The sequence below is a fragment of the Spinacia oleracea genome, chromosome 4, assembly GCF_020520425.1.
Source record: "Spinacia oleracea cultivar Varoflay chromosome 4, BTI_SOV_V1, whole genome shotgun sequence".
Classification (NCBI taxonomy): Eukaryota; Viridiplantae; Streptophyta; class Magnoliopsida; order Caryophyllales; family Amaranthaceae; genus Spinacia; species Spinacia oleracea.
The window spans coordinates 114053427-114058498 of record NC_079490.1 but is presented as its reverse complement, the minus strand read 5'-3'; positions in this window follow the sequence as shown (position 1 = coordinate 114058498).

Here is a 5072-nt window from a genome sequence, read left to right as displayed (position 1 = left end):
GATTCCAAACCCTTAAACACGCCTCACGCACAAATGCCAAATTCAAAATTCAATCCAACGGCGTCATAATGGCGGATTTGCAAGTCCAAATTCCAAGTTTCAAATTCAAAATTCAACCCAACGGCGTCATAATGCCGGATTTTCAAGTCCAAATTCCAAGTTCCAAGTTCCAAATTCAAAATTCAACCCAACGACGTCATAATGCCGGATTTTCAAGTCCAAATTCCAAGTGCCAAATTCAAAATTCAATCCAACGGCGTCATAATGCCAGATTTTCGAGTCCAAATTCCAAGTTCCAAATTCAAAATTCAATCCAACGGCGTCATAATGCCGGATTTTCTAGTCCAAATTTCGAATTTCAAATTCAATCCAAATTTTCAAGTCCAAACCTCAAGTTTCGAAATTCAAATCCAACAGCGTCATAATGCCGGGTTTTCTAGTCCAAATTTCAAGTTTCAAATTCAATCAAAAATTTCAAATCCAAACCTCAAGTTTTCAAGTCAAAGTTCAAATCCAACGGCGTTATAACGCCGGATTTTCTAGTCCAAATTTCGAGTTTCAAGTACAAATCCGAATTTTCTAGTCCAAAACCTCAATTTTCAAATCCAAGTCCAACGGCGCCATAATGTCGGACTTTCTAAATTCAAATTTCAAGTTTCAAGTTTCAAGTTCAAATCCAACGGCGTCATGCCGGATTTCCTATTTCAAACATTCAAGTCTTCAAACCTCAAACTCAATTTGCCAATTCCAATCTCAAAGTCCCAAGTTCAAATATCCGAGCCCATACCGGCATAATGCCGACTTTCCAACTCGACCTTTCAAAATTTCAAGCTTCAAGGATCAAATTCCAAATTCATACCGTCGTAATGCCGACTTTTCTATTCTATATTTCAAGCCTCAAATCATATACTTCAAGATTCCAAGTCCACAGCGGCATAATGCCGGACTTTCAAGTTCCTAAATTCATTGTTTCAAATCTACGGCGGCATAATGCCGGATTTTTCAAATACAAAGCCTCATACGAAAGTGCGTCCTTTCCATTTCAAAGTTCAAATTTCAAGCCAAATTCAAATTCCAAATTCATCTTCAAGCTACAAAGAAATCTTGATTTCCATTGCTACCCAATACAAAATTCAAAACATTTCCAACGGGTTAAAACTCCCCAGAAATAATACAAGTTCGAGATTCCATTCAACGGGTTGAAAATCCCCTGAAATAATACAAGTTCAAATTCTATCCACGGGTTGAAACTCCCCTAAAATAATACAAGTCCAATCTTCCAACGGGTTGAAACTCCCCTAAAATAATACAAATTCCAATTCTCGAGCGGGTTGAAATTCCCTTCAAATATTCCAGATCCAATGGGTTGAAACTCCCCAAAAATATTGACGGGTTGAAATTCCCTTGAAATAATACAAAGTCAATTCCCTTTTCAACCGGGTTGAAATTCCCTTCAAATACTCCAAGTCCAATGGGTTGAAATTCCCCTGAAATATTGACGGGTTGAAATTCCCTTGAAATAATACAAAATTCAATTTCCTAAGTACAAGTCCAATTTCCAAATTCTTGAGCGGGTTGAAATTCCGTTCAAACAAGTCCAATTTCCAATAGGTCGAAATATTCTTTTTCGACATCCCAAGTTCTAGTACAAAGAGTCAACCTTCACAAAAGAATGAACGCTCCTCTCAAACATTTCCAACGGGTTGCAAATCCCGAATACAAGTACAAAATCCAAAATCCCGAATCTTCGGAGTGGCACTTAGGGTCAAGTCTATGTCTCATTCATTGCATGCATATCATGTGTCGGGAAGTTCAAGTTCTAAAGTTCAAAATCATGTCCTAATTAGGTGCTCAGACTCCTCCTCTCAAAATCCTATTCAAGATGACTTCACTAGCAGCAGCTGTAGCAGAGCTCTATGAACGTGTTGAGGAAGCGGAGGCTCGCATAAGGGCTCTCGAAGACAATCAAGAAACTCTTTTCCATGCTGTGGGCCCATTCGAGGTAGAGGAAATATTTCACGACCAAAGGCCTGTGCCACACCTTGTGCAGTCAAGCAAAAACTCGGAATCTGGTTTACCTCAAGAAGACATTTGCGGGATCTGGGCCAGCGATGATGAAGACATATATCAGGACCCTCCTATCGAAAACATCTCTGATGATGAATTCCGAGAAATCGTGAGCGCCGACTGGTACTTGGACCCCAAGACAGAAAACAGTGTTCAAGTCATGACTAGGTCTGGTCGAATTCAAGAGCCAGCCAACAGAACGGCACCGGCAACTAATGTTCCTCTACCCACCGAGGAGAACCCTCTAATCAAGCAATTGAAGCGCACTAAGGCAGAGGTTAATATTTGGCAACTCATGGCTTCCTCTGTAGAGCACCGCACTGCTCTTATCAATGCTCTGCTCAAACTGGATGTCACCCCAGAAGTCACTCCTAACGAATTGATCGGGTTGCTTACAAATCTGGAAGAAGGAATCACCTTTACTAATGAAGACCTCCCACCTGAGGGGGCATGCCATCACAAGGATCTCTATCTGACTGTCGAATACAAAGACAAGATCATCCCCATGACTCTAGTGGACAATGGATCATCCATCAATGTGTGTCCTTTCCGCACTGCTGAAAATCTGGGTTTCCCCCCTAGTGACTTTTCTAGTTCCTGCCAAGGTGTTCGTGCCTATGACAACAATCGCCGGGAAGCAATGAGAACTCTCACTCTACTACTCCGCACAGGGCCAATCGAGCGGAACGTGAGCTTTCAAGTGCTCAACATCAAAGCAAGTTTCAATCTCCTATTGGGAAGACCTTGGATCCATGACCTCAAGGCAGTGCCATCCTCACTCCACCAGAAAGTTCGAATGGAGGTCCAAGGAAACGTCATTACCCTGCATGCGTCCCATCCAAGGACCAAGATAGCCGACAAGGCTCTGATATTAATCGAACATGATGACAACGACGAAGACCTTTGGGGGTTCAGTGCCGAAGTTGGAGCCATCGAATCCAGAAGGAATCCCATGGCAAAGCGCATGATGATCAAGCGTGGGCGCTTCTTGGGCACTACTCTGCCTCCGCCCACCGAATCTCCTTCCAAGGCCCAAGGACAGACTAACTGTTGCGGACTGGGATACAAGCCAACTAAGTTCGATGACAAGCAGCAAAAGGCTAAGCTAAAGGCCCGTCGAGCTGGCAATGATCAATTCAAAATACCTCCTCATCAACTCACACTCAATGGGCAATTCGCGAAAGAAGGAGATGATGACTTATACTTCGATTTCCCAGAACCTTTCTATGACTATTCAAAAGGGATCATTTACCCCGGATTCGAGATCTTTCAAGACTGTCACTTTCTAGAGGATGCTCCTCCAATACAAGACAAGGCTTCCCCTGAGTGCCTTGACTCATCAGCTTTTGGTCTTCTATTTGGCCAGGAAATAACCCCAATCATTTCCGAAGACGCCATGGTTCAAATGATCACACAAATCGAAGATTTCGACCCATCTAAACTAATTACTCCAAGCGAGAAGATGGTCAATGGCTGGAGAAAGTCTCTGAAGATAACTGCTCCAAATGGCAAAATGTTCAAGTTTACTGTGGGCGAGGGATCTATGATGAGCGAGTCCGAGTCTGAGGATGAGTCTGGATCTGAGTCTAGCAATGAGTCTAAGTGTCTAGAACTAGAGTCTTGCATCAATCAAGAGCCTCTAAAGGCCGAGCTTCAAGTCAAAACAGTCGATGTAATGATTGCTGATTTCAATAACACTTCAATTTCTACTTACTCTTCGAGTCCTAATTCAAAACACAATCCTAATCCAAACAACTTTGCTTTACAAGAAAATGACTTTGAATTTCTGAAAGCTATCGAAAATCATGAAAACAGGACGCCCATAATTGAGGAAACAGAAAAAATCAACCTTTCTAACAGCGGTGACTCAAAACTAGTTCAGATTGGTTTAACTCTTTCTCAAGCAGAGCGGTGACTCAAAAAATCAAGCTACTCTCAGAGTATGTAGACGTCTTCGCATGGTCCTATCATGATATGCCAGGGGTTGATCCAAGCATCGGTCAGCATATAATTCCCCTTATTCCAGGTTCAAAACCCATCAAGCAGAAACTCCGTCGTATGAAACCGGATGTTTCCCTCAAAATTCAAGAAGAGGTCTCCAAGCAGCTAGAGGCCGGGTTTATTCGAGAACCAAAATATCCAGAATGGATCGCAAATGTCGTCCCAGTTCCAAAGAAAGATGGCAAAGTACGAATGTGTGTGGACTACAGGGATCTTAACAGGGCCAGCCCTAAACACGGTTTTCCATTGCCTCACATCGACATCTTGGTCGACAACACCGCAAATCACGCCTTACTCTCTTTTATGGACGGGTATGCAGGCTACAATCAGATTCCCATGGCAGAGGAAGACATGGAGAAAACAACCTTCATCACTCAGTGGGGTACATATTTCTATACAGTTATGCCGTTCGGACTAAAGAACGCAGGAGCAACTTATCAAACAACAGCCACAACCATCATGAGCGATATGATTCACAGGGTAATCGAGGTATATGTCGACGACATGATTGTCAAATCCAAAGAACGGCACGAGCGTACCTTGGTACTTCAAAAGTTTTTCAACAGGCTCAGACAATACAACATGAGGCTCAATCCTCAAAAGTGCGCATTCGGGGTAACGTCAGGCAAGTTACTCGGATATGTTATCAGCTCTCGAGGCATAGAGGCTGATCCTTCAAAATTCAAAGCAATTCTCGAGATGCAACCACCAACGAATGAAAAGGAAATTCGGGGTTTCCTCGGCAGACTACAATATATCAGCAGGTTCATTTCAAGACTCACAATGATCTGTGAACCATTATTTCGAAAGCTCCGAAAAAGCGAGCCCGAGGTGTGGGATGACCACTGTCAGCATGCATTCGAAACAATCAAAAGCTACCTTTCCAACCCACCAGTACTAAAGCCAGCCATACCAGGGATTCCCCTCAGGCTCTACCTCACAACAACCGATTCAGCAGTGGGGGCTATGCTTGCCCAGGAAATTGAAGGCAAGGAGAACGCCGT